A 23,505-nucleotide genomic window follows, 5' to 3' on the forward strand; every position below is an offset into this window, starting at 1 on the left:
CTAGAGTTCCAGTATACTTTGTTGGAACTCCAATATATTATACTGGAGTTTCAGTACATTATACTGGAATTCTAGTATATTATGCTGGAATATTTTCCGAATATTGAATAATGTTTTCGTTCAGATTTATCTTTACATGAAAAGTGACTAAATTTTGATGACTTTTGAAACTGTGACTATTTTTGAATGACCACTTGTACATCTGACTATTTTTTAATTTCTCCGTTGTTAGAGGATGTCAAATTGCATCGGTTATCCTCTAAAGGATTGGTCTTTAAATATTGTCCCTATTTTTTTTGTCATTACAAAATAAGTATCTTCTTCACCGAAAATATCATAGTTCTTCAATATTTTTTCCGGCTCTACAAAGTTATAACCGAATCTTTCTGTTGGCTTTTCCCAATTCATTCGTTAAAAGTCCATCATTGTGATGGGGGTTGGGCTTCACCCCTACCTATATATAGAGTCACAAAATAGCATAAGATGGAGGAGGACATAGACCTTTGCCTCTGGTACAAGATGAAGAGTTACCTTAGCCATTCTAGACGACAATTGAAAAGGCAAGAAAACTGCATTTGAGGAGGAATCCTCTTTTACATAATATATCAATGTGATCACCAAAGAGTTAACTGTGAAAAGCATAAACATTAACACTGGTTAACAAGTTGATGTGATAGTTTTGTTTGTCTAATCCTTATTAGGAACCCATATTTTCTCCAGTTGAAGACAGCGCGCTCCTGAACTGATATACGAACATTTTAGCTATAGAGGTAGGTTTTGTAATGAGCTTCCATTTTGCCAGGGCATCAACAACAGTGTTTGCCTCTCTATAGCAGTGTTGAACAGTTGCACTTGCAATAGTAGCTTGTATTTCGATGACATCATCTCTAATGTCCCAAGAAGGTTTGAAGGCTCCTTTCAGCATAGTAACTATGAGCATAGAGTCCATCTCCGAGACAATATTACCTATCATATTAAACTGACACCAAGAGATTCCAAACAGGGCAGCTTTAGCTTCTGCAACATTGTTAGTGCAGAACTGAATTGGTTAGAGAAAGCCATAATTAAATCTCCACTTTCATTTCAAACAATGCCACCAATCCATGCAGTTTTTTGTAACTCTTTACTACTACCATTTGTGTTCAATTTCAGCCTACCACTTGGAGGAAGTTGCCACTTTACAATATTAACTTGAAGTTTGAGTTCTAGACCTTTAATTCTGGCACAAATAATGGCCCATATGCCATTCCAGTTCATTCCCTTGAATTGAACTGTAAGCAGAAGATAATCCGAAAAATAATGCTCTATACATTAGGCAGTGCACCTTTATTTCAATAACTCCCAACAAATTATAGAGAGAACATATTGCAAAGCAAATGAATGTATTTCATTCCTTTGTTTAACCATCCACCAATTCATCAAAAAGAGTTTCAGGTTTGAGTTAGTAGATATCCTAAATGCATTTCCAAAAATTTGCCAAACTTTTCTGACCTTCCAACTTGATATAGAGGTATGTTGGATTGTGTCCTCCTGAGGGTATCTGCAACAATGACATCTACTTGGCCCATATCTTCTGATGACTTCATCACTTGGTAATCTTTATCACGATAGTCTTAGCATGAAAACAAGATACCTTGAAGGGTAGCTTTTTATGCCTAATCTTTTGGCCAGTGAGTGTTTTAAAAGGCGGGGGCGAGAGGCGAGTCGTTTTACCTCTGACGAGGCGAAGCGTAAGTCCTGAGACATGGGGCGTAAGTCCCACGGATCTTTAAATTTTACTAATTTCAAGAATTTTAAGAAAGTATAAAATAAAAAATAATTATAAAAATTACATTAAAATCACAAAATTATAACAAATAATCTATTTAAAATATTTATAAATTATTCAACTATGAACAATGCGAAAAGTATGACATATATCATAATATGCAAATTAGCTGCAACGTCGTTACAACTCAAACATCAAAAGTAATGTATTCGATACGAAATCCTATATGTATCTCTTAAAGACGATATTATAATTTTATATTTTTCTTAAATTACTCCTTTTATTTAATATGCTTTCTATATGAAAGAGAATTTATATAAAAACATAATTCACAATTTAAATATGATTCTCTAGCATCAATTATTTTTAAGTTTCAACAAGTTAATAAAGTGACACATAATTCACCATATGTTACCATGATAACTAATTATTTGTAAATAGTTACTAGCTAATACTGAGCTATTAAATTAATAAGTATTGTATCTCGTAAACATGATAAAAATAATTATAAAAAAATTATGGACCATATTATATAGTAAAGACGTAACAAAGGTTAATAAGTAAATACTTTTTAAAATGAAGGATTTATTTAAAATTAACTATCATAGCAGTCTTAGTTAGGGGTGTCAATGGATATTTAAAAACCGACTAAACCGACCGCACCGTACCGTACCGAACCGAATTTAAGGTTTCTTTTATTGAAACCGTAGGTTTTTATATAAATCTATAACCGTACCGATAATTAGGGTAGGTTTTTTATTTTATGAAAATAAACCGAAAAAATACCGAACCGTACCGAATAAATTTACAATGTGAATAATATATTTATACAGTAAGTTTAAAATTAATAAAGCATTAAATTTTTCTTGGGCATTTGAATTATGAAACAGTTACAAGCCAACACGTAATTAAACTTAAAATCCTCCAAACCTATTTTGATACTCCTATTGAAACTAAATTATTTCTAGCATATTTACTAGCAAGACACAAGGTATTGTGTCGAGTATGAGTAGCAATCTATAATGTATTAAACATGTTTCCTTTCGTATGATTTTCATGTATCTTCTTGAATATTTAATCTTCTATAAACATTATTCTTGAATCCCAATTTAGTTAATATTTTTTTCACTCGTGTGATTTATATTATTTTTGTATTTGCGTAGTTTCTTTTATGATGATGTAGAATAGTTGATTGATCTATACTCTAGCCACCTTTCATATTTTCTTAATTCTATCACCTTTTAAACTATAAAAATATCTAGAGAACTTTGCTAAGTCCTAAAAAAGTATGTATGTTATTGCATTCTACTTCTACTAGTGACTTTTACATGACATTAAAAAAATTACCGAAAATTTACCGAACCGTACCGATACCAATACCGAAGAGAAACCGACATGATTGGGACGGTTTCGAAAAGTCCAATTTTGGTTATACATAATAGAATAACCGAAAAAATGGTATGGTATAAATTTTATAAAATAACCAGTCGAACCGATCCATTGACACCCCTAGTCTTAGTGGATAGTGTGTAATAATTTTTATTTTAATTATGACATAAAATACTCTCAACTTAATGATTTATGATTAAGAAAAAAGTAATTTTAAATAGTCAACGATTTATTAAGAAAATTTGAGGATTTACAAGGTTAATTACATACAATTGCATAAAGTTCTATTAGGCGAGCCCAGTACGCTGGGCGTTGGGCGTGTCCGAAGCGTAAGCCCCGATGGCCGAGGCGTAAGTCTCGCGGAACTAAGCCCCACACATAAGCCCAGGGGCGTTTTACGAGTGCTCCGCCCCGGGGCGAGTCCCGGACGAGTCCCAATTCTGTCTTTTAAAACAGAGGATTGTACTTCCCCTAGCACTTCTCAAAACTTTAGAAGTAGATTGACACAAGAACGAACCATCGGAAATTGGACACCAAATAAGAATATCTTTCCCTTTAGATCCAAGCTTAATGCCAGAGATTTTGGTTAAGACATGTTGAGGGAGTTTATCCTGGAGTTCTAAACCTCCACAAATTTTTAGCTGCAAAAATGAGGGAGATATCATGGATATACCTAAAGCTTGCACCTCCTTCCTCATGAGAAAAGCAAAATGATGACCAAGAGAACCAAATATGGCAAAAGGATTCATCTAGTTGCAAGGAGATAGTCCTATGGGCAGTCACATGTATGGAAGGGATTAATGGAAGTGAAGCCTGGAGTTGAGAAATTCATTTCCTGGAACGTGAAAGAAGGAAAAATTGCTTTCTAGTGGGATAACTAGTCAGGACTAGGGGCATTGGCAAAACAAAAGATACTATGCACTGTGATGATGTGATAACCTGATAGGTCATCTAGAGTTTTAAACCTCAATTTCGTATTTTGAAACCTCAAATATCTCATTTTGGCCTTCCTCGATTTTGCGTGCACAACCTGTGTCTTTTTCCGGAAGGCTTTTATGTTAAAAATTGATAAAATGTGAATTTATTTGTGCCTTAAAATACATTTGAGTTGACTTCGGTCAATGTTTTGAGCAAACAGATCCGGATACATGTTTTGACAGTCCCGATATGTCCTTATCGTGATTTGGGACCTGGGTGTTTGCCCATAATTGAATTCGGAGGTCCCTAGCTCGGGTTATCGCATTTTGTCAAAAATTTGAAGTTAAAAGGTTTAATGAGTTCAAAGATTTGACCAAAGTTTGACTTTATTGCTGATGTGCCTGAATTTTGGTTCCGGAGCTTGGTATAGGTTCATTACTATATTTATGCTTGTCTGTAAAATTTGGTGAAAAACGGAGTTGGTTTGACGTGATTCGGGCGTCCGAGTGCTAAAATAGAAATTCTAAAGTCTCATTGAAAAATTCATTTGATTTGGTATCCGAATCATAGTTCTAGATGTCATTTTAGCGATTTGATCATGCGGCCGAATTCGCATGATGTTTTTGGACTCGTGTGCATGTTTGGTTTGGAGCCCCGAAGGCTCGGGTGAGTTTCGGATACGCTACGAAGTGAGTTTGGACTTAGATAGATAGGTGATGCATTGAGTTTCTGGTGTCTGCTGCAAATCTCGCATTTGCGAGGTCTGGCTCGAAATTGCGAGCCTTGCATTTTCGAAGCAATCATCGCATTTGCGAGCATGGGCTGGGGGATCAGTTTTCGCAATTGCGAGTACTCTGCCGCAATTGCGAAAGAGGCATGTTTGCATCTGCGACCAAATTGTTCGCATTTGCGATAGGGATTGGGGGGAAGCTTGTTCACATTTGCGGTAGGGCCTAGTTTGCATTTGCGAACAAATCATCGCAAATGCGATGATAGCAAAAATATAGGGACTTCGAATTTGAGAAAGAAATCTCGCATTTGCGGGGTTCGCAATTGCAAACAAATCATCGCAAATGCGATGATAGCAGAAATATGGGGACTTCGAATTTGCGAAAGAAATCTCGCATTTGCGGGGTTCGCAATATTTTCGCCTGGTAAAAAGCTGAGTTAGACGAGATTTTCCTCATTCTTTCAAATTTTCAAACCTAGAAACCTTAGAGGCGATTTTCCAAGAGATCTTCTTACCCAATTATTTGGTGTAAGTGATTCTAACCTATTTTCTTTCAATTACCCATTACATTCCATAAGACTTTAACCAAAAATCTAGGATTTTCATTGTAGAAATTGGGGATTTGGGTAGAATTAAGAATTTTTGTAAAATTGGAATTTACACTTCAAATTGTGGTCGGATTTCGAAACAAATTATATAATCAGGCTCGGGGGTGAATGAGTAATCGGGTTTTGGTTCAAATTTCGGGTTTGGACCAAGCGAGCCTGGGAGTTGACTTTTATTGACTTTTTTAATAATGACCTAAATTGAATCTTTTACATTCATAGCTTTGGTTGGTTCGGAGGGTTGTTCGAAAGGCAAAGCCGTGATTTAGCTTTAAGTTGACTTTTGGAGCGAGGAAAGTGTCGTGGTTAACCTTGACTGAGGGATTTGGACTTGTTTGCCTATTTGCTACATCTTTAATGGTTGGGTACAACATATATGTGAGGGGACAAGTACTTATGCGTTGTTTTTGGGTTAAAGCATGCGGGTGGGACTTGTTATTTGTAATTTACTTCCTTCTTTGATCATGATATCCATGCTTAGACTAGTTTATTACTAAATTGATCGTTCCATTGTTGACGTAAGACTCGTTCTTGCTTATTCTATCTCCCTATTGTTATATGTTCATTGTTACATTGTAAGGGAAAGTGGTAAAGCACAAACGGTGATGTCGCGTCGAGTGTTGTTGCAATTATTGATTAATACATAGCGAGGAAGGGAATTAAAGCACGAAGGGTGATGTCGTGTTGTATATATTGTTTCATGATGAAATTGAGCGAAAAGCACGAAGGGTGATGTCGTGGCATATTTATCATTTTATGGAGAGATTAAGAGTAAAACACGAATGGTGATGTCGTGCCATTATTACTGTTTCATGGTGAGGCTGAGAGTAAAAGCATGAAGGGTAATGTCGTGCAGTTTTATCCATTACGTTTATTCGTTTTATTGGTTGAAGGTTTATTGATTGTTTCTTGTTATCATTCCTTCCTGTAGTTACCATATCTTATACCTCCTTTCGCACGTCCCTCCCAATAGTACAAGTTTAATCTTTATTTGTTGTTATGTTGTACGTATATTTTTGTCTATACAGGTTTAATTATGCGGGTGTCATGTCATAGTCTCATCACTATTTCATCGAGGTTAGGCTCGACACTTACTGAGTAAATTAGGTCGGTTGTACTCATACTGCACTTTGTACTTCTTGTGCAGATTTTGGTACTGATCTCAGCTATACGCGAGGTGGATCAGCTTGGATTAGCTTTTGGAGACTCGAGGTAGATCTGCTGGGTTTGTAGACCTTGAGGTCCCTTTCCTCGTTCCCTATTTACTGTTCCTTTCATTCGAGACAGTTGTACTTATTTCAAACCATGTTTGTAGAAACTCTAGAAGTTTTTGTACTTGTGGCTCCAGATCCGGATTATACTAGATATTGGATTATTACGCGATTTCATATTTTATTTTGGACTTCATTTCCGTTCAATTAGTTAAATTGTTCAAAGTGGTTAAAATTTGGTAAAAAATTACTCTAACGTTGGCTTGCCTAGCAAAAGAAATGTTAGGCGTCATCACAATCCCAAAGGTGGGAATTCCGGGTCGTGACAGGCACCAAGTCAGGTAGAGGAGAGCTAAGGCAATTCATTGATGGTGAAAGACTAGTAATAGTTCTTCAGTATTGCCACACCCCTTTTTACCTTAACTAACCCTCATTAAAATATATAAAGTGATTTTAAAGCTCAAAAGGATTATCATTTAGAAAGTGACAAAAGATTGTGTTTCGAAGGATTTTTCAAAATCGCCACCCGACATTTGATTTCGGTGTGTAAGGTCACTATTTTTAAAGTAATAATTTTCCTTCAAAAAACACATTTTGATTCTAAAACGGACAGCACCAAAGATTCCAAGAAAGGGGATTCATTTAACTCTGGAAGAAAGTGTTAGGCATTCCCCGAGGCCCGTAACTAGTATGGTTGCATACTTGATCTAGTTGACTTTAAAGGATACTCAAACTAAGACAAAAAATACACGAAAGAAAAATAAACACACAAGAGGCTCGAGGTTGTCCCCACCTAAGAAAAATAAAAATAAAAATAATAAGTACCAAAAGTTATACACTACGCTAGGCTAATGCTCCCTCGATGATGCCTCAGCTTCCTTTTACATTCGCTTTGGGGCATTCCCCTGATAAAAATATATACACAATCTATGGGGGCATTCCTCGAGTATAAACTAAAGGGAACGACCTCTTATCTCGAATAAAATAAAATATAAGACCTAAAGGGAACGACCTCTTATCTCGAATAAAATAAAATATAAGACCTAAGGTTTGCCTACCTAGGTGTTTATGGCCTAAACATGCTCCTAGCAGTTATGGAAGAAGAGTAGAAATAATAAAATAAACTAAAATAAATAAATGAAAGTCCGTTCATGCTAATTTCTTTCAATTCTGTTTAAATCCTAAATCCCATGGCCCGTAAATATTCAAACAATCCAAACAAGAAACACCCAAACAATTCTAGCAAATGATGATTCTAAACATGAAGCGGTTAAAGAAGTTTGTGAATTAACACATGACACTGACTCCCGAAAACTCACAAATGTTTGAAAAAAAATCATTAATACCAACATCTCCTCGAAGGAAAATAATGTATCTTTTGTTTTTTATCCAATATCTCCTCGAAGCATGTGACTGAAATACCAAGGACCCATTTGGCCATGACTTTTTCCAAAATAAATTAGGGATTTATTTGGCAAACTCATGTTTGGCCATAAATTTTGCCCATATTTTGGCAAAATCCCAAATCCCAAAATCACCCCAATTGCTGATTTTGGGCCAAAATCCCAAAATTTGGGAATTATATACATGTTTTTTCAAAATAAAGTTGAGAAATATGTTTTGAAAACGTATGTCCAAACACATTTTCATCTTCAAACTCAACTTCACCCCAATCAAGATTTTTCAAAACAAATTTGGGAACCTATGGTCAAACGCTAACTAAGATTACTAGCCATATCTTGCCGACAACTGACACTAAAATGCTAACCTAATGAAAAGGACCAAATCATTAGAACACACATTCATATCAGTTACATCGTTTAAAGAAAAATTGATGAAATCTGTAGGATCCTAATAAAACTACTCGCAAACCTTCTTGTATATAAAGAAAATGATCTTATAAACTAAATCTTCATGGGTATCACTCCAACACAGTAATATGTATTTCTCATGATAATTTTAGCATGACTGTAGATAGAAATTTTCATTGTTAACTACTTGAATATTTTCATTTTAACTCTATGACAAAATCACTAAGAAGGAACGTGAGTATACTGCTGAAAATTAGAACGTCTCTGGCAAGCAGCCTTGGGGTTTAAAACCAGACAGAGCTTTCCTTTCGAACTAACTAGAATGATGGTAAGGAAAAGGAAATAAAATAAGACGAACCAAAATTCAAATCCACAACTACGACAAGGGATTAACCTTACGAGAATAGACCATATGATAGATATTAAAAAAAATCATTTTAGCAATTCTAACAGGCCACCAAATCAAGGATAACAGATAAGCAAATGGCCAAGATAAAGGAGTAATTTATCGCCACACACAAAATAATATCGCAAACAATTGGGAAAGAGAACAGAGTAAACCTGTTGAGCAAATCCTTTCTCTATACAAAAATAAGCAAGTACAAGGCCTTGACACCAAAATTTGAGCGAGGAAACCGCGACAAGAATCGGACGGGAACGCAAGCCGAAATCACGAACTTGACAACAAACTCGAACCGAACCTCAGCACATCAATCGACCTCCTTTTTTTTTTTGAAGCCAAACCCAATATTGAAAAACCACAAAATGAACAGTAATATGCGTATATATGTTTTGGTATTTTTCAGATTTGAAATGGAAAACAAAACTTAAACAAGGACACTAAATTCCAACTTTTTTTCTTGTATTTTTGGTTTTTCTCGAATTTAAGCTAAAATTGAAGAATGGACATCAACAGAAACCCCTCTTTCCAAACCCTAGCCCTCACTCCCCAATTTTTCGAACCCCGAAAAAAAAACCTCTCCGTCAATACCCCATATATAAAGGTTTATCACGAACCTTCTATACTTAATTCCCAAGAAATTCGAATTTTTTCCCAAAAATCCAAAATTCTTTTGTTAAACAAGTAGAAGACAAATGGAGGGAGTAGATTGAGTGAGACTCAATCCTACGCTCCCCATTAATCCTATCCCCATCTTCAAATGAATTTCGTGTGAGATGAAGAGCGCGTGAGGGGACGAGACAGAATTGGATAGTACGAAATCCGTTATTTGTCAGGCCACGTGGAAGAAATTCGTGTGGAAGAAGATAAGGGGGAAGAGAGGGGACCAAGCACATGCCGGTTTAGCATTTTTAGGCGAGTTGTGGTGTGAGGAGGCGACAGTGAAGTTGTGAAGAAGAAGGTGTGCGGCTGCTAAAGAGGATATTAGGGTTAGGTTATAAAGTGGTTTTTATATCAATGAGTGAAAGACTAGGGGCCATTAGATTAAATGAAATGAATGGCTAGGATTAAAAGGGTGTATCTGGGACGGGTCAAGGGATGAAAATGGGTCACCAGATGGGTTCAAGGGTTGAGGGATCTGGGCTTGGCCGAATTTGGGCTTAAATTTTGGGACTCTTCAATTCTTAGAGTCCATAAATTAATAAGAGAAATTTTCACAAATCATTATTGTTTAGTGGTTATTAGCTAGTTGTAGCTATCATTTACTACTATATTACTTCATATAGCTATATTTTTAAGTTTTTTTAGAGTGTATTCAATGTATTTAAGCTTTGTGTTCATGAATACAGTAACAAAACTCGGCGTGAAATAGGGGATTATAGCTAGATAGATTATTGTATTCGACTGCATTCACGATATGTATTTGTGAATATAGTAACGTAAATAGCGTGATTCGTGGCCTATTCAGCTGTTTTTAAATAGAAAGTAAACCAATTAACATAATAGACTCCTAATATAACTCAATTACATCACCCATAATCTGTTTTTGACGCGAATAATCTGAATATTTTACCCAGACGATAAATACATCAAAACAGAGCAATCGTCAAGTTTCTAGTCCTTCCCTTTTCTGTTGATATCATTCGTGGGTGTCTCTGTTTTCAACCAAAATTCATCTATAGTGCAAAAACATATGAATACATAATGTTGATACATTTGAATACATATATACATCTGAATACATAAATTATATTAATTAAAAAAATATATAAATACATTCATGAAATACAATGAAAAAAAAGATAATGAATACAATGAAATACATGAAAATACAGCGAGATACAATTAAATATACTTAAAAAAAAGGTAACAGAATCTTCAAATTGCTCAGCCCCAAACTTGAGACGACTTATTTTTCGCTGACGATTTTCCGACGATCCATCGGATTCCGACCATGATTCCATCAGCAACGATGAGAGAAAGAAGAAGAAAACGAGAAAGATCGGTGAAGAAGAAATTGCTAAGTTTTTTGCCGACGATTTTTCAACGACCCATCAGATTCCGACCATGATTCCATCAGCAGTGATGAGAGAGAAGAAAAAAACGAGAAAGATCGCTAAAGAAGAAATTGCTAAGCTTTTGGCTAAGAAAGCCATGAAAGTTGCCAAGAAGTTAAAGTCCCAGAAAATTCTTGTTGACTACTCGAAAGAACGATCGACGGAAGATCTGATGAGAGAGAATCCATGAGTTTGCATTCATAGAGAAAACTGGTGTTCAGAGAGAGGGTGGAGAAAAATCTGAAAGAATGAGAGAGAAAAATAATACAAAGCATATTTTATGGCTTAAGGGTGGGAGGTGGCCATAAATAAATATTTGGCTATAAAAATCAAAAGGTAGCTATGGAATATAATTTTTTAAAATGGTATTTATTTAAAATAAATAAGGTATCAACCTTTGCTATAGGCGGTAAAAATTCCAATTAACAAACTAAAAGTTTTTCCCTTTAAATAATATAATATAAAATATAAAATTAATTTCAGTTAATTAAAGTAAAACTATATCATATATGAAACTATTTTTGCATTTTCAAATAAGAGTAGAGAAAAAAATAAATTGAAATCATAGTAAAAATCGAAATATATTACTATAAAATACTAATGGCCTTAAGGGGTGTCAATGGATATTTAAAAACCGACTAAACCGACCGAACTGTACCGTACTAAATCGATTTTTAGGCTTCTTTTAATAAAATTTTAGGTTTTTATATAAATCTATAACTGTCGCACCTCCTTTTTTACCACCCGAGAGGGAGTATAAGGGAGTTTTTCCAATTAAAGTGACATTATTCAAAATGGAATTATTTAATTAACTTTTCAGAGTTGTCACTTGGAATAATTTATTTTTGGTATCCCAAGTCACCAGTTTATTTTTTAATCCGAAATCGAGGAAATTTTTGACTTTATTTAAAAGTCTGCGAACCAGAAACTCTAGATAAGAAATTTTGTTAACCCGGGAGAAGGTGTTAGGCATTCCCGAGTTCTATGGTTCGAGCACGGTCGCTTAGCAATTTATACTTGGCTTAGATTGTTTAACTACTTATTTTTAAACCTATGTGCATTTACTTCTTTAACCGCTTCTACTTAAGAAATTATCCTAAAACGAAGCACGCGTGCGTGTACTCATTTATTTGGCGCGTAAAAAAATCATGTCACGCGTACGTGTCCACAATTAATCATGATTTATTATTATTCCAGATTATTTAACCAAAGTCAAGCGAACGTGTACCTTAGTTTATTTTGAAAAAAATCGTAATTGTTTAACCAAAAATAGTAATTTCGGTCAAAACTTTATTTTAGAAGAACTCGGATTACTGATAATCAATATATAAAATGGATAAAAGAAATTGGTTTTGATAATAATGAGATGAACAGAAGAAAACAAAGTAAATCAATATATTCCGATGATATTTCGTGTCCTTACAAATGATCAATCTTCTCCTTTTATAGCTATTTCTAAGTGGTACGTTTCGTTTCTTCCATAATCGAGCCATTATTGTCAATTAATGGCATTTAATGTTATTTAATGTAACGTTACAATCAGCAATCATATTTGATTCAATACAGATTCCTTAACGTTTCCGCATTTAATGCCCAATAGTACGTATCTATTCCTTATTTACTATCAGATTCATTCTCTTCCATCATAAAGAGGTTCGAGCACCTGTCTTCCTCGCCTTTTATTTGAATGTCTGCCCGTGCATATTGAAGCTCGTGCCTCTTTGATTATTCTTCATCACTTATTCTTCTTTAACTGGTCCACATGTCATGACGTGTCATCTTATATTGAATTCCACATATAAACTTAATTTTTCCCAATACAGATAGTCCCCTCACTTGCCATTTATTCATCAATAGAATATTTGGCAAGTGGACCTCATTAAAGCGGGAATATTTGCTGCCATTTAATTTTTCCCTGGAACTGATGCTTCAACTGTCTCTTTACTTTCTCATTAAATCCACCTCTATTCTCCTAAACTCTTTCGCCAAGGAGTCTTTACTCTAGTGGCAAGAAGCAAAAGAGTTCTGGTCAGTCCAGAAGATGACAAAGACTGTGGCTGGTATACCAAGTTTGTTGCTGCCCCCACTGTTGGTTTAGTGGGTGATGAAAATGTTCCCTTCCCTGAGAAGTGAAATTTTGCACGTGAGTTTTCTTTTTAATAACTTTCTCGTACCTTTTTTCCTCAATTTTGATGATCATCATTTTAATTTTCCTTTTCTTTTCTAGAGACCATGGGAGTTGTTGACGAAATTCCCAATTTCTGTGGTTGGGTAGAGAAGTTGTTACGTACCGCTCCGATGGACGGTAGATCTTGGAAAAATCTCTCTCAACGATTTGGCTGGAAAGTGAAAACTCACGGTAAGAGTTTCTTTTATCTTACTCATTATTTTTTCTTCAGGAATTATTTTAATCCTTCTATTTTTTTCAGGATTTCCCATTCGAGGCACAAGTGTTGAGGCCGTCGCGGCTTCCAGAATTTCTTTGGAAAGGGCCCAAGAGATAATTTTGGGCTCTTCATCGAAAAGAAAAGCTACTATTAAACAAGACTCTGAAGATGAGGAGGATGGGGGTTCCTTGGTAAAAAGGCCACGAGCTAGAAGGCGAATTATTTCTGATGATGAAGCATCTCCCCTTCGTTCTATTCCTCTCACCGAGTCTGTTGAAGCCTCGTTGGTGATTTCTGATGATGATGTTCCCCCTGCTGCTCATGATTCTGTTGAGCAGCTTTTTAACCGCGGGTTTGGTAGTGAAAGTTAAAGACCAATTTCTGATGAAGTACCCCTTGCTTCCTTTTCTATACCCGTTCCTATGATACCTCCTTTGCCAATCCTGATTGTCACCGTTGATGCTCCTCCCCAGGCTGTTTTGACTGCTTTTACAGTTCCTCCTTCAACAGTTCCTCCTTCGATTGTTCATCACATTGAGATTGGTTCCTCAAGTAGAGGTGAAGCTATGAGGCAAGTTACCATTGAAGTTCCTGTTGAGGGTAACCTTTTGAGGAAATCAGGTCGAGCTGACGTGTGGCTAAAGCCTTTGATTGGTCCAGTCGAGAGAGCTAGGCTTGATGGCCACAGTTCTTTGACCTTGATGAACGATATAGTACAATCTTCTTTGAAGGTATCCTTTTTGAAGTTTTGCTTCACCCTTTTCTTATTTTTAGGGTTCTCATTTTTTTTAGATCAATCTAATTGGTACGGAGATGATGAAGAGGGTTTCCCTCTCAGAGCAATTAATGCAAGATTACCAAGTGGAAGCGGACAATTGGAAGGAACAATATGAAAGTCTTCAGATCGACATGAAAATATTAGAAGAGAGCAAATGTACCTTAGAGCAGCACGTAAGAGTTTTAACTTCAGAGTTGGCGGTTGAAAAAGCTTCCTCAAATCAAGCAGGTAAGGACAAGAACCTTCTCAAAACCTCTTTTTCCGAGCAGCTCTCCAAGGCTAGTGAAGAGATCAGAGAGCTGAAGACTCTCTTAGGTAAGAAAGAAGCATATGTTGGTGAACTCATGCAGACTCTGACTCAAACTCAAGAAGACCTCCGGGAATCTTCTGATAAAGTTCGTTTCTTAGAAAGTTCACATGCATCTCTTCAAACTTCTTATGATTCTGCCTTAGCCGAGAATGAGAAGCTAAAAAATGAAATTGTTGATTGGGAAAGAGATTATGAGATTCTTGAAGATAAAACCGCAATTGAAGTGAGTTGGGCGTTTTTAAATTCTCGCCATGATACCCTTGTTGAAGTTAACCAGGAGAATTTTAACTTGGAATCTGAGTTAGCCAAAATCAAAGAGACTATTGAAAAGACTCGGTAGAACCAAGACTTTCCTTCTCCCGTGGCTGAAGCTTCTGGCAATGTTGAAGATGATATGGGTACTCCAATTCCTTCAAGTCAAGTTGAGTCTGCTGCTGCTGATGACCCTGTTTTGGTTCCTTCTTCAACTCCTCAGTGACAAGTCAAATGATATGTGACTTTTTTTTCCTTTTCTTTGGTGGAATGTGGTTGAAACCCTTGGTCCTTTTTGAGGGCTTTTGAAAATATTAAGTCCCCAGACCTTTTTCGAGGAATTTTGTATAAGCAACTCTTAGTTTATGACTAAGTTCATACTTAGTCTAAACTTTTTAATATTAAGAAGTTTTTGTAGCTATTTTTGAACTTCTGTCTTGCCTTTACATTTAAAAACTTATTCGATAATTTGCATTTTTATTTTGTAAAATGCTTTCTTAATTCCATGAATGTTTTAAATCAATCATGAATTTTATAAAAGAGATTCTTTTATATTCGACACTTAATGAAGAAGACGTCTCAACTTCATAATGGTGTTAATGTACGATAAAAAAAATAGGAATACACATGTTTTTTGGAATAACCTCGACAAGTTTTTATTTGAACTTTGTCAATTTATACCTTACATGTATTTAAGTAACTTCTATAATTTTTTCGTAACTGTTTTCCTTACAACAAATTTCAAAAAAGAAAATAACACACAAGGTTTTTATTTATAACCCGTTTCAGTACATTGCCTTTAACCTAACTATGATAAGGTTTTTCTTTGGCCTTAGCTCGTAACTTTGCTCTACACTTGACTCATTCAATGAGAAAACTTTTCAGGCTTGAACTTTGATTATTTCCCAATCTTTTTTGCCTTCTTTATACATATGTCCATGTATATTATATAGTCCCCCAAGTGTTTGAGCTTTGAAGTATGAAGTCTCGAACACTTGATTACTCCTCTTACTCGGTCCTTTTCCTGTAAAGGAATAAAACATACGGGACTCGGAGGTACGATAATAGATGTAGACTACTTAACCCGTATTAATTTCTATCAGAATAGGTGTAACCCTAAACCGCGAATTTTAATTTATTTCACGTGCCTTGCAGGTCGTGATTCATCATTTAGTATGGGCTAGCTTTTTGTTTGTCATCTAAAATCGTTAGTAAAATTTTAACAATTCAAAAATAGAATTTTAAATTGAGGACACCTGACCGTGGGTATTGTAAACATGTGATTTTTGATCCTCCCCAAGATTTTTTATATTTTAGCACATAAATATTTAATTTAGGCTCAATATAGCTATTTCAACTCATTTTACCCTTTTACTTTATTTTATTACAAGAAAATAAAAATTATAAAAAATATTTTATTTTATGTACTTTTCATAAAGTAAAAAAATTACAAAAATAGTACTTTATTTTTATCTTTATATAATCTTGAAGAATACAAAAAAAATATAATAGTTTCATGTTTTAATATAGTTTAGTTTAATTAATTAGAATTTATTTTTGCATCATGTAGTATAGTTATCTTATATTAAGGGAATTTAGCTATGATTTTGAATAATAATTTTTGGAGTCTTCTTAGCCCAAAATTGAGACACAAAAAGACATGGTCTAACCCAATTACTCTTGACCCATTCTTCTCAACCCATTAGCTCATTTAAGTGCAAGATTTAATCCTAGCTATCTATTTTCTTCTAATACAATGGTCATCATCCATCCCATCTTCATATAAAATACCCAATTATAAAAACTCTACCCAAGTTTTCAATTCATACAACTCTAAAGCAACAAAAAACAGCAGACCATCTTCATCTCTTAAGAACGACCCCTTCCTCTCCAAAAAAAAAAGCACGAGCAGTCATTGGAGACTCAATTGCCTATGTCTGAACAAAGATTACAATGGACCTCAATTGAATGCTAAGAAAACAGAAATAAAGAAAAGTTATTCTATGAGTTCTTCAATATGATGACGCGGTCATCATCCTGTCAAATCAGCTGAAGCCAATAGGTCAATAGAAACTCGAGGAGCTAAACAGAAAATGCCAGAATTAAATTTTCGGAAACCTGTATATTTTCTCGGTCGAGTTCCGTCCAGCTATTACGCCTTTATAATTTCAACTCAAATTCAATACGAAGGTCCGATATTTTAACTCTTTCGCCTATTTATTTTTTATCAATTGCAATGATAGCTGCTACTTTGGGTCTGTTTCTCTTTGTTTAAATGTTTCGATTTCAATTTTTTTTTTTTCTGTATAGTTAGTTAGTTTCATGCTTCATCATCTTAGCTATATTTATTTTCCATAAAATGGGTCCATGGAATCACTGTAATGTTGGTTTGTTTGCTAATTTTGTTTATGACTAGTTTTGTTAAGAAATTGCAGAGTATGTATGTAGATTGAACATTGGTTTTGTTTGAATTTAGCTGTTAGTTTGGGGCCTATTGAATACTTTGAATTTGGGCCTAACAGTTGCTTATTGAATACTTTGAATTTAGCTGTTAGTTGAGTCTTGTCTCATGTATACTTGGTTAAGAGATTTGTCCTAAACCTTACAAACTTTACTCATTCCCAACCAAGTTTCCCATCATTAGGACCTTACAGTAAATCCAAAGTGGCAGTAGGAAACATCCAAACAACTTATGAACGCGTAGTTGCTTTAGGCGCGTTATTTTAATAATTTACCTTCCTAAACTCGGGTGCGTATTTATGTGACCCAAATCCAAATCTCAACAACGCTAGATAAAATGTGTCGTGGACCGCGAATGCATTTATGTAACGTGGTTCAAGATGTGTTTTAGATGACGTTGAATCTCCCTAAAATTAATTAAAAGCGGTTAATAATTTAAAATTATACCATAGGCTAAAACATGTTTAAAATCAGATAATAGGCCAATTATAACAGTTGAGTGACCGTGCTAGAATCATGAAACTCGGGAATGCCTAATACCTTCTCCCGGGTTAACAGAATTCCTTACCCGGATTTCTGTGTTCGCGGACCGATAATAGAGTCAAACTTCCTCGATTCGGGATTTTAAACCGGTGACTTGGGAAACTATAAATTATCCCAAGTGACGACTCTGATTTTCAAAATAATTAATCCCGTTTCGGTTATTGTCATTTTAATTGGAATAATTCCCTTATACCCTTCCCTACGAGTGTAGGAAAAAGGAGGTGTGACAGGTAATCCTTAGAAATAGTATCTCTTCAGGTGAATGACATTCCAATGTGAATGTAATATCTTGTCATTCATTGTTTCCAGCTCGTATGCTCCTTTCCCTGCAATACCATGAATCTTGTAGGGTCTTTTCCAGGTTGGACTTAATTTACCCGCATTGGCCGCCTTCGTGGATTGAAAAACTTTCTTGAGTACGAAGTCCCCAATCTTGAAGTATCTTAATCGTGCTCTTCGATTGTAGTATCATTCCATGACTTGCTTTTGTGTTGTCATTCTTATTAGTGCAACTTCCCTTTTTCCTTCAAGTAAATCAAGGTTTATGCGTATTTCTTTTTCATTGGATTCTTCTGACGCTTACGTATACCTCACGCTTGGCTCCCTTATTTCAACTGGAATTAAAGCTTCAGCTCCATATACTAATGAGAATGATTTTTCTCCCGTGCTTGTTTTCGTTGTCGTGTGGTATGCCCATAAAACACCAGGTAACAATTCTGGCTAATTGCCTTTAGCTTCTTCTAATTGCTTCTTCAAATTGTTAACAATAACTTTATTTGTTGATTCAGCTTGTCCATTACCCACCGGATGGTAAGGCGTAGATGTAATCCTCTTGATTTGCCAACTTTGGAAAAATTTCGTGATTTGAGCGCCTATAAACTGCGGGCCATTATCACATACGATTTCCTTTGGTACACTGAATCGACATATGATATTCCTCCAAATGAAATCTCTGACCTCTTTTTCTCGCACCTGTTTGAATGCTCATGCTTCCACCCATTTAGTAAAATAGTTAGTGAGTACAGGCAAGAATTTTATCTGTCCTTTTGCTTGTGGTAGTGGACCCACGATATCCATCCCTCATTTCATAAAAGGCCACGGTGCAATGATCAGATGTAACAACTCCGCAGGTCTATGCATGTTATTACCGTATCTTTGGCATTTATCATATTTTGCCACGAAATTTTCCGCTTCTTCTTCCATTTTAGGCCATTAATAACCTGCCCTAATCATAGTTCTTACCAGTGATCTTCCTTCGGCGTGATTTCCACAATGTCCCTTGTGTATTTCTCTCATTACATATTCCGTTTGAGAAGGCCCGAGGCATTTTGCTAAGGGACCACCGAACATTTTTCGATAAAGATTGCCTTGCTTTAAACAATATTGAGCAGCCTTTATTCGAAGCGTGTGAACTTTTTTCTTGTCTTGAGGGACGATACCATACTGCAAAAAAGCAACAATCTCATCCTCCAATCCTAGGTTAAGTTATTAAAATTTACCTCATTTTTGTCTGGATCGAGTACTGAATGAAACAAATGAATTACGAAAGCATTTTCATTGCTTGCCACGTCTGCCGCAGATGCGGGATTGGCTAGGGCATCTTCCTACATTTTCATCTCTTGATATCTGCATGACCTTCCAGGTTTGAAATTGCCTAATCAAATCTCGTACCTTCTCTAGATATTGTTGCATTCGTGCTTCCCTGACTGTATAAGTCCCCAGCATTTGGTTAACTACAAGCTGCGAATCACTTTTGATTACAATCTGATTAATGCCGAGTTCCCGTGCCAGTTCTAAACCTGCAATCACAGCTTCATACTCCGCCTCATTGTTAGTCATAGAATGACATTTAATAACTTGTCGAATGGTTTCACCCGTAGGTGGTACCAAAATCATTTCTAAGCCTGCTCCCTTCACATTAGATGAGCCATCAATAAATAAGGTCCAAATTTCTAGATTAGATCCGTTGAACACCTGTAATTCTTTTTCTTCTTCTAATTGCATTCCTTGGCTAAAATCAGCCACAAAATCTGCTAACACTTGAGATTTTATCGCGGTTCTAGGCTAGTATGTGATGTCATATTCACTTAATTCTATAGCCTATTTGGCTAACCTACCTTACAACTCATGCTTGTGTAATATATTGCGTAATGGATAAGCGGTTACTACGACAATAAGGTGACATTGAAAATAAGGCCTTAGTTTTCTAGATGCCATGATTAGTGCAAGCTTTTCTAATTGAGGATACCGCGTCTCCGCATCTAATAATGATTTGCTGACATAATAAATTGGAGATTATTTACCTTGGTCTTCACGAACTAAAACAACACTTACCACTACCTCAGAGACAACAAGATAGATGAGCAATCTTTCCCCAACCTTTGGTTTTGCAAGCAACGACGGATTTGACAGGTATGTCTTCAAGTTTTTGAGTGCTTGTTGACACTCCTCAGTCCATTCGAACTGATCTTGCTTTTTAAGAGCTGAAAAGAATTTAAAACACTTTTCTGATGATTTAGAAATATATCTACCTAAGGCTGCAATTCTTCCTATCAACCTCTGCATATCTTTTTTACTTGTAAGCATGTCAGGAATTTCTTCAATGGCTTTAATCTGCGCAGGATTTACTTCAATACCACGGTTAGAAACAAGAAAACCCAAAAACTTACATGATGAAACGCCGAATGCACATTTCTCAGGATTTAGTTTCATATTGAATTTTTGCAAGATCTGAAACGTGTCAGACACGTGCGATATATGGTCCCCTAAATGTTGAGTTTTGATGAGTATATCATCTATGTAGACCTCCATAGTTTTTCCTAAATGTTCTTGGAACATTTTTTCTTGAGTCGAGGGTCTCCTGGAAACAGCCTCTCTGCCCCTCGGGGTAGGGGTAAGATCCGCGTACGTATTACCCTCCCCAGACCCCACTTGTGGGATTATACTGGGTCGTTGTTATTGTTCTTGGAACATTTTGGTTACCAAACTTTGATACATTGCACCAACATTTTTGCGACCAAAAGGCATTACTTTATAATAGTAAGTCCCTCTGTCTGTTATAAATGAAGTTTTCTCTTCATCTAGGGGATCCATTTTGATCTGGTTGTACCTTGAATACGCATCTAAAAAGCTTAAAAACTCATGTCCTGCAGTAGCATCAATTAGTTGATCTATATGTGGTAATGGAAAAGAATCTTTAGGACAAGCTTTGTTAAGGTCTGTGTAATCTATATAAACTCGCCATTTACCATTTTTTCGGTACTACAACAATATTGGATAACCAATTAGGATACTTTACCTCGGGGATAGACCCAATTTTTAATAATTTTTGGACCTCATCTTGAATCACCTGATTTTTGAAAGTCCCTTGCTTTCTTTGTTTTTTGTTTGACAGGTGGATATGATGAGTCTTCATTTAACTTGTGAGTCATTACTTCTGGTGGTATTCTTGTCATATCAGAATGGGACCAAGCAAAATAATCCACGTTAGTTTTCAAAAATTCAATCAACTTACCTTTCATGTCATGGCTTAGGTTGGCCCCTACATAGACTTTCCTTTCAGGCCATTGTGTAAATAACTCTACAGCCTCCAGTTCTTCAATCATTGTTTTGATGTTTTCATTTTCTTCTGGTTCTTGAATGGAATCAGGTCTTGAGTCTACATCTGTTCGCCCTTGTTCAGTTGAGGCTTGCATTGTGGTATCCTCAACTGGGTTCTGTAACTGTTATTTTTCTTTGTTTCTCATACTTGAATCTGCTACAGAGTTGATGCTCTTGGATGTCTGTTGATCCCCATGGATTTGACGTATTCCCCATGGTGATGGAAATTTAATAACTTGATGTAAGGTAGACGGAACGACATCCATCTCGTGGATCCATGGTCTCCCGAGAATCATATTGTAAGCCATCTCCATCTCTACCACCTGAAACTTTGTATCTTTGACAACCCCTTCTGCGAATGTAGTAAGTGTTATCTTCCCTTTCGTCACAATGCTGGAATTGTCGAATCCAGACAAAGTATGCGCCTTTGGTACTAGTTTTTCTTCAGCTTGCATCTCGTGCAGTACTCTTAGCAGAATAATGTTCACAGAACTCCCTGGATCAATCAAAACTCGTTTCACATTAGTATCATATACAAGTAGAGATATTACCAGTGCATCGTTATGTGGAGTTAACACGCCATCCGCATCTGCATCATCAAATGTAATACTTTATTCCTCTAACACATGTCGGATCCGCTTCCCGTGGGTGATTGTAACTTAGAGACCTTATTAGCTGCGTTATACGCCATGCCGTTGATTTCCTCACCCCCGCTTATAACATTGACGGTCCTTTTTGGAGAAGGAGGTTTAGGGGGCTCCTGCTTGTTCTTCATGTATTCTTGCTTATCTTTCTCACTAAATAATTCAGTGAGATATCCTTGCTTTAATAGATGGTCAACTTCACTTGTAATAATCTACAATCTGTCGTTTTATGACCATGATCGTTGTGAAATTCGCACCAGCGATCAGGATTGCGCCTGTTTGGATTTGATCTCATTTCTTTTGGCCATCGTACCTTATCTCCCATGCCTTTTAATACCGCTACTAACTCTGAAGTGCTGACATTAAAATTATAACCACCAAATATTGCCTTCAAGTTTCTATCATCATCTTGAATTTCTCGTGTGTTTCGATCGTTTCCAAACCTTGATGATGAACCCGACTCTCTATTTCTCGATCTGTGATCGTACCTTAAATTATCCTGCTTTGATCGTGAGTCTTTTCCTGCTGGACCCATATATTGCTCGTACCCATTTTTACCAGACCTTTTTTCGGTTTCTGAACGTCTCGAACTTACCTTTTCCTCTTTTTGAGATCGGGAGATAGTGTCTTCTTTTATCCTCAGCTTCGTGTTGTATCTATTATAAACATCATTCCAGGTTGTTGCTGGAAATTCACGCAGACTTTTCTTGAGTTGTCTCGTGGCTTCTGAACTTTTCTCATTCAAATTACTGGCAGAGTTTATAGCCGCCCAGTTATTAGGTACGCGTGGTAACGTCATTCTATCATACTGGAACCTATCCACGAACTCTATAAGCAGCTCTGAATCTCCTTGCTTGATTTTGAAAATATCTTCCATTCTTTTTTCAACTTTTTGAGCTCCCGAATGTGCTTTGATAAAAGAATCTCCAAGCTCAGTAAAAGAATTTATAGAATTTTCGGGTAAAAGGGAATACCATATTAATGCTACCTTGGTGAGTGTTTCACCAAAAATTTTTACCAAAACTAATTCAATTTCTTGCTTGGTTAAATTATTGCCTTTCACACCAGTTGTGAATGCAGTCACGTGGCCTCAAGGATCAGTTGTGCCATCATACTTTGGAATATCAGGCATTTTGAACTTCTTCAGGATCGGCACCGGAGCTGCACTAGGCTTCCATGGTTGTTGTGAGTACTTATCCATGTCTATTCCTTTGATTACAGGTGGTACTCCAGGTATTTGCTCTATACGATCGCTTTGCTCCTTGAGCTGCTTCTGCAAGGTTAGAACTAAATTTTGTAAATCAGAATTAACTATGTTACCTGGTTCGCCATCGCGAGATTCACTTGGAGTTCCACCAGTGCCTGAGTTAACGAGCCCAGAACGTGGGTTTTCCAAAGTATTCTGATTCGGAGTTGGTGTTGGTGGTGCAATTGACAATTGGCTAGTAAAAGCTCGGAGGGCATTGCTGACTTGTTGAGCAATGAGATTTTTTAAGGCATCATCAAGTGCTTGTTCATTTGCAACCCCATTATTTTGATTTGCCTCGAATCCGTTTTGATTTGCAACCCCATTATTTGTTTCAGAGCCATCTGGAGTTCCTTCGCGTGACTGACGTTGTGAATCACGCGGTGAGGGAAGTGG

The 23,505-nt window shown here is 36.2% G+C and overlaps 1 long non-coding RNA gene across 1 annotated transcript; it reads right to left on the reverse strand.

Annotated features, from left to right (window-relative positions):
- Positions 1–560: 560 nt before the first annotated feature.
- On the reverse strand, positions 561–9,398 carry LOC107788069 (uncharacterized). Its single transcript, XR_001648533.2, has 2 exons — positions 8,994–9,398; positions 561–1,737 (listed from the first exon to the last, which is right to left on the reverse strand). It is a non-coding gene; the product is annotated as an uncharacterized LOC107788069 (long non-coding RNA).
- Between the last annotated feature and the right edge of the window lie 14,107 nt (positions 9,399–23,505).

The sequence above is a fragment of the Nicotiana tabacum genome, chromosome 5 (assembly GCF_000715075.1).
Source record: "Nicotiana tabacum cultivar K326 chromosome 5, ASM71507v2, whole genome shotgun sequence".
Classification (NCBI taxonomy): Eukaryota; Viridiplantae; Streptophyta; class Magnoliopsida; order Solanales; family Solanaceae; genus Nicotiana; species Nicotiana tabacum.